Raw genomic sequence first — 12,103 nt, 5'->3', positions numbered from 1 at the left:
TCCTCCCTAGGTGCGTGGCCACAGAGCAGAATCGAGGGCGCAAAGGTTGTTACGCTGGTATGGCGCGTGCGACGAATACCTTGTTGCCCTCATTTTCAGATTCTGCTTTTGTCCTAGATGATGTTGTTGATGCTACTATTTTTCTTATAATGATCCTCGTGCAGTCGATTGAGCCAGGAGTTCTTCAGATGGGGTTGGTGAGTGCAATAGTGCTGGAGTGTGTGGACTTTCTTTTTCTCCAGGGAAGTCAAATCAGTGGTGGTTCTGTTAATTGCACTGACGTAATATTTGTATTCTCTGAAGGTGACGGTTCTGATTTAATCACTTTGAACCCAAGTGAGGTTTATAGCCCAAATAAATGTTTGCTCTACGTAACATAACATATATAACTTTTGTATTTAGCCTTCGGTTGCATCGGGGGCAAACAAGTGCTATTTTGTCTAAGTTTTACTTTCCTATATCGTAGAGTGCTTGATTGTAGGACTACACATGTTGAATCGTTATAACTGTGGCATTAGGTTTCTCAAAGCCAAAGTTCAATTTTTACCACCCTACTGAGATACTAATTTAGATCTGTTGGTGTTAGAAATATACCTAATAGTAGGACATACATAGATGGAACACTCGTTCCTACAATTTAGCAACCAAAGTGTGTTCCTTTTCCTTCTACAGTTACTTGCTTATCTACTTGAAATCTAATCTGTCAATTATAATGTGCCATAAATTTTCTTTTAAGGAAAAAGAATGGAAAAAGGGAAGATATGAAGATGATGCTGAAGCACGAGTGCGAGAGAGGCTAGCAAAACTTATAGCAAGGAATGGTGCAGACTTTGAACGTTTTGGGTCCTAAAATATAAATGAAGATCCTGGAGGCCGAGCCAGTCAATGACAAACCAACAGGAGGAAGGTGATATGACATGCTTCTGTTTGGTTACTGCATCAATTATAAAACTGCATCTACTACTTCAGTTTTGAGGCACTTTATACACCATCTTGTTTGGTTATTTGTAGCGCACTGCATAAATGCCTACTGTTGAAGCAACTCGAGTTCTTAGGTCCAAAACGACTAGAGATGTTGAAGACAAATACATGGCAAAAGCAGGAATGTGACCACAAGCAAGCTAGGAGGTATATACATGTTTCTCTTGGCTATCGCCATGTGATACTATTTCTTTGTTGTTTGCCATTCAATCGTTATCTTGATAAATTTGGAAGGAACTCAAAGCCTCTCAATCATGATAATACTATTTCTTATAAGGAGTACCTTATAAGATGCATTGATCACTTCAGAAAGAGCTAAGCTTATAAGATGCATTGCTTATACTGCATGCACCTTTGTTTGTGATGTTAGGCGATTTAAAATATTGAAACAGGAAATATTGGCCAAGTCAGACCTCTTAGTTTTGCTTGTCACATCGGAACCCTGCTCTGTTAGCTTACTGCTAGTATTACCTCGTAGAATCAAATTGGAAGTGATAAAATGCAGATTTGAATGGCAGTCTATCTAGATAGCGATGCTTTGCTCATTTCCTAAAATTTTCTCTATGAGTAGGTCCCTGATCTTGTTTATCTTCTGCTCTAGGTTATCTGTACTGTACATTTGTTCTATGGAGAACTCTATCCCGTTATTTTCTCTGTATTCTACCCTCATGGTTCGTAGGTAACAAGCACAGTATTTGGATGTGATGGCATTAACTATTGGTGGCTTATTTGTATGCCTAACAAGTTGGGTGAAAAATGCTCATTTGGTAAAAATTTCTTCATAGGTAGGTCTTTGATCTTGTTCATCTGCTAGTCTGGGTTAGGTGACAAGCTCGTTTTCTTTGCTTAATAATATTAGCAGCTTCGCAAAACACAATTCTCTATTTATTATATGTTATTTTCACTTGTCCGGTTTTCCATCTGATGTTCACTTGTCCAGCTTAATAATATTAGCAGCATCGTAAAACACAGTTCTCTATATCGATATTCTGTCATTCTTTTTCTTGATTGATCTATATTTTTGCATAATATGCTTACTTAGGCCCTGTTAGGCAACATACCATAACCACAAATCCTCAACTTGATCACTCATCACCAATCGCCAGCTTCCTAGGCAAAAACTCAGTTTGAGGGGATGAGTAATAGTTTCCCCCCTATTGTTCTCCTATTTAACTATGTACATAGAGCATACAGGGAGCTTTTGATCACTACAAAACTGCACTCTTGCAAAGGAAATATTTACGTAAATTTTGAAAGTAGCATGACAAATATTGAGAATCATGAACATCGAGTTTTGGACATGTCATAGAACAAAGGCCTCACATTTAGCATCATGTTTATCTTGCTTTCTCAACTGCCTCCTTACGCCACCATAGCTATAATCTCCAGCAATTGCTTTCTCCAGATTCCCTGTGGTCTCCGTCAATGGTTGCCTTAAAACTAAATTACTCTGTATTGAATATTTACATTGGTTGCTCAAAGTAAAAATATATACTCTGCACTGAATATTAACTTGTGGTCGTGTTTTTTAGAAGGGAACAATATCGATGTTAGAAGTAGTAACAGGAAGCAATATCAGCTTATCCTACATCCACAAATGTCACTTAAATCCCAAAAGCACTTATATGCCGCTGATAAAAAAAAGCTTTCACTAGTAAGTTGTAACTTGACATATTGTTTTGCCATGGAATCCTGCTTATATTCACTAGGTATTACTTTGTCTACTTAGAATTAGCTCTTGGTATGTTCGGTGTAAATCAATTATGTACAAATTTTTGGTCTGCCAAATTTTACCATCGATAATCTTTGTATGAGGGCAAATGATTCTTGCTTGATCTAATTATGTGATTTTGCTTGTTGTGATGATGAAGTGCAACACATTTAGAAGAGTTTTATTTATGCCGATGAGTTAAATTGCTACATGTCAAAATCTTTAATTTGTCTCTTAAAAAATCTGAAACAAGAGCTTCATTTTGAGTTTGCAATCTATTGCAGGTTTCCGAAAGGCACACAAGTTGACGGACGCTTGAAATACCTTCAAGCCGTTGAAGATTTGGAAGACCTGTAATTAAGTTGGTGGGGTGATAATGTCATATGCCTTGTTGAACCTGGAGACTTGCTCTGCCCATTTTGGTTATGTGGCACATTTAGAAATATATGTACTTCTCCATTTGTGGCACTACTTCATTTTGGTTGTGTGGCACATCTAGAAACATATATGTACTTCTCCATTTGTGGCACAACCTCCTTATATATGATTGTTATATATGTTTATTGAATCAACTTTAAGGTTTTTGATGAGGCCTATATATTACTTTGATTGATGAAGTGAATGTATAAATTGTGTGGTATGTCATGATCGCTTGAATAAAATGAATGGATATTACATTAGGGATGCCTAGATCAGTTTGCTAGTGAAATCAATGTACTGGCACAAAAACTGCGGGATAAAGATACTTGTGCTGGCAGTAGAAGTGCCGGTAGAAGTGCCGGTAATTGCAGTTGCATGTCCCTTGACCAATGTACCGGGAGAAAATGGACTGCCGGCAAATAGATGGGCAAGGGCAAACAAACTGCCGGGAGAAGTTTATCTGCCGGGACAAGTAATCCCCGGCAGCCGTTCTCGTGGCGGTTCTATCTGCCGGGAGAAACACTGTCCTGGCAGTTTATCTGCCCTCTAAAGTGTCTTTTCCTGGCAGTTATTCCGTCCTTGCATCAGCGTTGTGGTGTAGTGGATGTCGCTTGTGCGTCGCCCCGATGGTGCGCCGCCGCCCACCTACAGTAAGCCCTCGACTCGCCCCGCCATGGTTCTTGCGCTGTAAGCTGAAGGGTAGAAATCTAGAGGTTGACATTGTGGATGGTTTGATTTGTTAGTCAGATATGCCCATCTGTATGTTCAAGATTTGCCTAGGGTTTTCGACCGCAATTTGGGGGTTTCAGCGTATAGGGTTTTTGGGTTTGGAGAATGTGGTTGTTTGTAGCTTATTTGGTGATGAAATGTGCTATCTTTTGCTGCATGTTGAAGATGCTGGTTGTGTAGGTGATTGTGATACTCAAAGGTGGTTGCTTGCATCTACTTCTTGCAGATTAGGTAGAACAGAAATTCTGAAACTCTATTCTGCTCTATTTTGATGTATGCAGATAAGCGCACCAAGAAGTTTTCAGTTAAGTTCAACCATGGTGGTTATTTCCTTGGGCAAGGTAGCAATCGTTCCTATGTGAATGGTCATGAACTGTGGTATGATGAATTAGATGCAGATACTTGGTCTCCAATCATGGTTGAAAACTTAGTTGAAGAGATAGGATGGGAGATGACAGGCAGGATGAAAGTGTATTACTGCATTCCCATTCCGTCAATCAACAAGAATGGGTTGAGAGAAATTAGAGGTGATAGGGATACAGATCAGATGCTAACATTTGTGTCACTAGGGCATTACTCATTTAGTTTGTACCTTGATCATGATGACAGCTTGAATGCAAACTTGACAGAGGATGATGTGGTCAATTTCCCAATAAGGCAGCTACCTGAAGTGCTTAGTCCTTGCAAGAGTAAACCAAATGAGCCAGACATTGCAGATATTGATGTTGAGCCTGAAGATGCAAATGTGCCTCACCCAATTCCTATACAGGTAGTTTATCCTCCAGAGCATGCAGAAGATGATGGTGTAAGCAAGTTTGTGTTTGCAAAAAGGAAAGCATCTTATGTGAGTGATGATATAAGTGTGGAGGAGCCAAGTGTGATTCAGCCTACACCAAATGGTGGTGGTGATGATGTTGAAGCTGAAGGTGAAGGTGGTAGAGGAAGATACTGCAAAAGAAAAAACAAACAGTGCAACTCATCTGGAGGAGCAAGTAATGAAATGGAAACAAATGAGAGTGATTCAGATGACTCTGACTTTGATCCTGGGGCCATAGTGGACTCTGATTATGATATTAGTGGTGGTGATGATGATCTATATGCTGATAATGTGGATATGGATGAGCCTAAAGACATAAAGTTGAAAGAGAAGCAGAAGCAACAAAAAAAGAAAGTGCCTGTTAAAGCAAATGAGAAATAAGCACATGAGCCACAAGCACATGATCCTGAAGATGAGTTGTACTGTAGGTTTTGTTGCACCGTTGATAATCAGAAATATTGCAAAGATATGATTCATAATTACTTGCACTTCAACAGGAGCACAACTCTCTAGAAAATCATGTCATAGAAGATCTTATGGTTGATCATATGGTTCAGAATGTAAGGAAATGTCCTTGTTTGCTGAAATTGATCATAATATCATTGATAAAAATTGTTATTTTGAACTGCAATATGTACATTTGTCATCCAGAGGCCTCTGCCAAGAGTGGTTGCAACAGGGCCTATACCAGAATCAACTTTCATATCTGCTGCCAGGGCCATGCTCAATGAAACCCAAGGTAACACAAGCAACAATGGGAGCTCAAGTACAATCCAACAAGGTGAATTGGCCAAAAGATTGCTTCTCCTCGAGAGATAGAGAGACAAAGAACTGGAAGATAAGAAACAAGCACTTCTTGCAGCAAGAAGGGATGAACAACTAAAGAAAGCAGAGGAAGCTGCCAGGAAGAGACATCAACAAGAGGAGAAGAAAGCACTGGAAGCAGGGAGGAAGAGGCAGTCACAAGCTCAGAAGAGAGAGAAGAGAAAAGAAGAAGCTGAAATAGCAAAGAAGGCTAGGGAAGAGACAAGGCAGATCATTATGGAGACCAAGAAAGCTTGTGCCGCTGAGAAAAAAGCAAAGCAGCAAGCTGAGAAGAAGGCTCAAAAGGAGGAAGCTGCTGCCAAGAAGAGAGCAAAAAAAGAAGCTGCAGCAGCAAGAAAAAGAGCAGACAGGGTTGCTGCTGCTGAGGCTAGGAAGGAGGAATTGAGGCTGATAGGTATTGCTCTAGGCAAGAGGCCTGCAGATCCAGAGCCTGATTCAGATGATGATCTTGTGCTTCCCAGCAAGACCAAAAGCACTTCCATGTTTGACATATTCAGATGATGATCTGTGTAGCATCCTTTACTTCTTAAGCATGATGTAGTAGGAGTACTCATGTAGTAGGATGTGACTGATGAGAAATGTTTTAATTGATCCATACTGATGTGTACACATGAGTATTGATCAATTGTTGATCATTTTGTAACTGAATGCACTTGTTGGTACTTCCCAGATATGGATTGCTGTTATGCTTATGATTTCTCCCTACTTATATGAATGCACTATGTTTTCTACCTAAATGCACTTGTACACAGATGGTCAAATGGTGGAATGTACAACAAGATGATAACAACATCAAATAGCATAAAAATGATATGACAGCAACATGATATGATGATCTCTACATATGGAGCCAAATATACACAGAAGCCAAATATGATGTACATATGACACCAACATGATAACTTCAACATGATAACTTGCATCAACAGTTTGCACAACATGATAACTTGGACAACATCAACTAGCATAAAGTGATATGACATCAACATGATATCTTCATATGAGAGCAACAACAGCTTCAACATGCCAAATTAACTTCCATTTGCATTACAACATGAGTAAAATGCTTACATATTACAAAAGCATCACTTAGAATGCAAAAGATTGTCACTACATCAACTACAGCAGCAAACAAACTGCATCTACCGGTTCATCTGCAAAAGCATTACTTCATACTACCAGTTCAACTGCTAACAAACTACATACTGCATCAACTCCATCACTTCATACTAGCAGTTCAACTGCATCAACTACAAACTGCATCAAATCCATCAATTCTTCATCAGAGACACAGCTACAACCACTGCAAGTATAATGAAAGCTGCCAAGAGTGCCTTCAGCATCACCAAGATTTGATTGGCTAACCCTACGAGTGCTTCTGCTTGACAATTGCTCATTTGACATGCAACTCTTCCATGAGTTCCATCTTCAAAGCCAACTGCATATCTTCGATTCCTTGCTCGCATCAGTTCTTCCCTCCTGTCCTCTGCAGCTCCTAATGCATCTACGGCTGCATTGCCAACCAAAAACTGATTATCCAGCAAGTAGGCAACGTATTCCAACTCCCAATGCCAGAAATGGTCCTGAAGATCAGAAGAAACAAACACACGCCAAAAATCATCATCGCAAGATCCACAAAAATCTACCAAAATTAACAAATCGCAAGATCCACTTACACCAATAGGACACTTGTAGAAGACCCAGCCCTCGTGCTTGTCCGTGCTCGAGAGGTAGAACTTCACACGAGTGCCGCAAGTAGGGCATCTTATCAGTGGCACCACCACCGAACGACCGCCGACCGATGACCTGACCGAGCTTGTCGACATGGCGGAGCTTCAGATGGCGGCGACAAGCAGCAGGGGGACGGCGGCGGCAAGCAACAGGTGGAGGGCGGCGGAGTGCAGCAGGGGGAGGGCGCTGGCAAGCAGTAGGGGGGGGGGCGGCAATCAGCAAGCAGCAGGCGGCCTCGGCGGCAGGCGAACTAGGGATTTGGCATGGGCGGCAAAGGGTGGTGGATGGAAATAACCCCCCGCGAGCTAATTTACAAAAAAACCCCGCGAGCGCCAGCTGTCGCCTTGGAGCGGTCAAATGGAGAGGCGACGAGTGGCATACGGGTGAACAGTGACCGTACAATCACGTGTAGATGTATTGAGTGACCGTATTGACCGTATTTTGAAGTATAATGACCAAAGCGTGCTTTCTTCGCAAGTTCAAGTACCGCCAGTGCATTTGACTCCTATATGAATAACTACTTCTATTTGTCAAGAAAAGGTTAACTAATTGTAATGCTATACAAGAGAACTCCTACAAGCTAAAATTTTCTTCATTACTAATACTTGTGCCATGTGCGACCATGTGTTTTTCTTTTCTTTTGAGAGTGCGACCATGTGGTTTTGGAAAGCAGAGATCTCTTGTTTTTCCATTGTGAGTTTGCTAATATATGTTGGAAGTACGTCTGCTCAGAATGAAGTCCACCTGGAGGAATTGGACAGATCGATGACATCATTGATCACTTTAATGTTTATATTACATTGTTAATTGACGGAGAGGAGGCGTTGAAAGGTAACATGAACTCTTATTACCAGGAACTTTTCGGATCTCAGGGTGATAGCTAAATTTCCTAGGATGAGATCAGGGTTGATGATACACTTCAGGTCTCCGTGATGAGAGTGTCGTCTTATCGGCAGAGTTCACGGAACAGGAGGTAAGACAAGTGGTCATTCAGATGGAGCATAACAAGGAGCTGAGTCCAGATGGTTTTCCTGCCAAGTCTTACAATACATTTTGGGATTTGATTAAAGGTGTAGGAATAAATATGACGATGTAATAGCGTGTCCTAGTCGGACACTAATCAGGCACATATAGTAGTAGTAGGATTAGGACTCCTAGCCGAGTAGGTTAGATTGCTAGTCCTAGATGCTATATATACTTACGTATACCCCTGTAATCTGCACCGATCAGAAAAGCAATACAAAGCAAAGGCTCGACACGGGCCTTTAGCCATCAAATAAGTCTACCGATCCGTTTCCTATTGAGTTCGCCAAGTTGAGTTGAAGCTAGCTTTCACGTACGTGTACGTGTGCTAATCTACGGTGGCTACTGGTCATCGATTAAGGTGCCTGTGTGCTTGCTTCTCTAGCTAGCTTGCACGTACAGGTTGCTTCGGTGGATTTGGTCTAGCAACGATCAAAAGCCAACAATTGGTATCTAGAGCCTCGACGATCTATGATCTACGATGATGGACAGCGACGCTGAGTCGGTCAAGTCCGGCAACAGCGGTTCCAAGGCGAACAAGAACGGCGACAAGGTGAAGAAGGGCGGCAAGTCAGCAACCAGTGGTGGCGGAATGGGCGGCGCCAACGTACTGGCGCATCGCAACATCCCCATCCAGTACCCGATGCTCACCGTCGCCAACTACGGCGTGTGGACGGTGAAGATGAAGATCATTCTCCGAACCCTTCGAGTGTGGGAGGCCATCACGGACGACGACGTCGACAAGCAGTGCGACGAAGGTGCCATGGCCGCCATAGCCTAGTCTGTGCCAGATTCCGTGCTGATGACATTGGCGGAGTTCGAGACAGCAAGAGAGGCGTGGAACGCACTCAAAGAGATGAGGATCGAAGAAGATCGCGTCACCAAGGCTCGGGCACAAGCCCTATTCAAGAATTCATCCGACTAACCAGTTAACTTGCCGATTAATCCCTACTCGTAGGGTCACAGAGTAGCCTATAAACCGATAAATCGTCCGATTAACTTGCCGATTAGCCAATTAATCCCCTACTCACCAGCCAGCCGAGCAACTACCAGTTAACGATTTCCTCAACAATGGGCACAAGTGCTGAAGCGCCAATTTCACAAGTTGCAGATGGAGGAAACTGAATCGGTGAATGACTATGCCATGCGTCTGACTACATTGATGGGAGAGATCCGCGCGCTTGGTGCAAAGCTCGAGGAGACCGAGATTGTGGAGAAGTTTTTCAGTTCAGTGACTGATAAATTCACGTACATCATCGGCACGCTCGAGCAGCTTTACGACATCGACGACATGACCATAACGGAGGCGATCGGACGCTTGCGGACATGGGAAGAGAATGCTCGTGGTTGTCGGAAAGGCAAAGGAGGAGGTGGTGACCAACTCATGTACTCACGCGCAGATTGGGAGTCCCCAAGTAGCAAAGGAAGGCGCAACATTGGCGAAGGCTCAAGCAACGCGAAGCGCGGCGGACAAACCAAAGAAGGCAAAGGAAAAGGCAAGCCACAAGGTCGTGGTAAGGCGGACCTATCTAAAGAGCGGAAGCCACGGAACTTGGATGTGTTCGAGGTCAAGTGCTATAACTGCAACGAGATGGGTCACTTTGCAAAGGATTGTCCGGAGCCTAACAAGCGGGAGATCAAGGCAAATTTGGCGAAGCAGGAAGACGAACGTCCAGGTCTTCTGATGGCCAAAGTTTGTGATCTCGTCCAAACGGTGGTTGTAAAACCAAACCGGAAGGTGCTACTTCATGAGAAAAAAGTAACACCAAAGTTATCCGGTAGCCAGAACGTGTCGTGGTATCTCGACACGGGTGCCAGTAACCACATGACGGGGTGCAAGGAGAAGTTCCTTGAGCTAGAATATGATGTTCAAGGCTCGGTCAAGTTCGGTGATGGTTCAAATGTGGAGATTTGCGGGAAAGGCTCTGTCCTCTTCGAGGGTCTCACAGGAGAACATCGCATACTCACCGGAGTGTACTACATCCCACGGCTTCGCAACAACATCATCTCTGTCGGGAAACTTGATGAGAATGGATGCAAGGTGGATATTAAGAACGGAGTGATGACGATCTTCGACAACCTCTGAAACGTGCTAGCGCGTGTGAATCGCACACGGAACAGGCTCTATATCCTCAACCTTGATCAAACTCAACCGGAGTGTTGGCTCGCCAAGAGTGATGATGATTCGTGGTTATGGCATGCTAGATTTGGACACGTTAACTTCTACGCCTTGAAGAAGATGTCAAAGATGGAGATGGTATTTGGGATGCCATTTATCGACCATGTTGATCGAGTATGTGACGGGTGCTTGGTTGGAAAACAGCACCGCAGGCCGTTCCCTGCTCAGTCTACCTATCGCGCAAGTGATGCACTCGAGCTGCTCCATGGTGATCTATGTGGCCCTATCACCCCAGCAACTCACGGAGGAAAGAAGTACTTCTTCCTTGTGGTAGATGACTACTCGAGATACATGTGGGTCGTTCTCCTACGATCTAAAGATGAGGCGTTTGAAGCGTTCAAGAAGCTGAAGGCTGCAACGAAGATGGAACACAAGTTGAAGGTTCGCGCTCTACGGACAGATCGCGGCGGAGAGTTTACGTCAAACGAGTTCAATGACTACTGTGAGAAGATTGGCATAAAAAGGTTCCTCACAGCACCTTATGCGCCACAGCAGAACGGTGTTGTTGAAAGGCGCAATCGAACCGTCGTTGACATGGCGAGAAGTTTACTCAAGAGCAAGAATTTGCCGGGGACTTTTTGGGGAGAAGCTGTCTCGACGGCGGTCTATCTTCTCAACCGGGCTCCAACAAAGGCGGTAATCGGCAAGACTCCGTATGAAGCAATTTACGGACGAAAGCCGAATGTGTCTCATCTACGGACGTTTGGGTGTGTGGTGCATGTGAAGACGACGAAGCCGCATCTCTCAAAGCTTGCCGATCGCAGCACCAAGATGGTGTTCATCGGATACGAGAGGAGTTCCGGCACCAAGGCATACCGCTTCTACGATCCACAAACCAAGCGTCTACGGATTTCACGTGACGTCGTGTTTGAAGAAAACCAAGCGTGGAATTGGAGCGCAGCAGCCGACGATGCTCCAAACGATAACATATTCACTGTTGAATTTCCAACTGATGAAGATGTAGGGGAGGATGTCCAGGTGGTTGGCAAGACGCACAACCAAGGTGACCGCAATGGCAGCGATCACCATGGTGCCGACACCGACGACGACGCGCACGGGTCGCGAGGTGATAGCGACAATGACGCGCACGACACTGGCGGAGATCTCGACAATGAGGCGCATAGTGACGATGACAATCAAGATGATGGTCATGGTCACGGCGACTACGCCGACAACGAGGATGCCAACGACCCGGCATCTACCACGCCCGAGACTCAACCGTATTCCTCAAGTGCATCGATGCCGACACAATTTGTGTCGCCTCCTTCGCAAGCCACGACGGATTCTTCCGGGCCTCGTCGCTACAAGCCCCTCAAGAAATTCTACAAGTACGCAAAGCCAGTTACACTCGAGTGCTCTGATTTGTGTTTACTCGGAGTTGAGAAGCCAGCGAACTTCGTAGAGGCGAGCAAAAGTTCAAGTTGGATGCACGCCATGGATGAGGAGATGAAGGCGGTCGAGAGCAATGGCACGTGGACTTTGGTAACCCGACATCCGAACCAAAAGGCCATAGGTTTGAAGTGGGTTTACAAGTTGAAGAAGAACACGAAGGGTGCCATTGTGAAGTAAAAGGCAAGACTCGTCGTAAAGGGTTGCGTACAACGTCAAGGAGTTGACTATGAGGAGGTGTTTGCACCGGTTGCTCGAATCGAGACAGTGAGAGTGTTCCTAGGTTTGGCAGCACAAG

General features: G+C 44.0%; 1 long non-coding RNA gene across 2 annotated transcripts; it reads left to right on the top strand.

Annotated features, from left to right (window-relative positions):
- LOC119340405 lies at nucleotides 1-3,288 on the top strand. Of its 2 annotated transcripts, XR_005164533.1 has the most exons (5): nucleotides 1-57; nucleotides 165-907; nucleotides 1,012-1,128; nucleotides 1,661-1,766; nucleotides 2,977-3,288. It is a non-coding gene; the product is annotated as an uncharacterized LOC119340405 (long non-coding RNA). The 2 variants fall into 2 exon arrangements; XR_005164532.1 differs by lacking the exon at nucleotides 1,661-1,766.
- Nucleotides 3,289-12,103: the final 8,815 nt, after the last annotated feature.

This window comes from Triticum dicoccoides, chromosome 7B (assembly GCF_002162155.2).
Source record: "Triticum dicoccoides isolate Atlit2015 ecotype Zavitan chromosome 7B, WEW_v2.0, whole genome shotgun sequence".
Classification (NCBI taxonomy): Eukaryota; Viridiplantae; Streptophyta; class Magnoliopsida; order Poales; family Poaceae; genus Triticum; species Triticum dicoccoides.
Note: the sequence above shows the minus strand (reverse complement) of the source record. Positions and strands in the feature narration are given on the sequence as shown.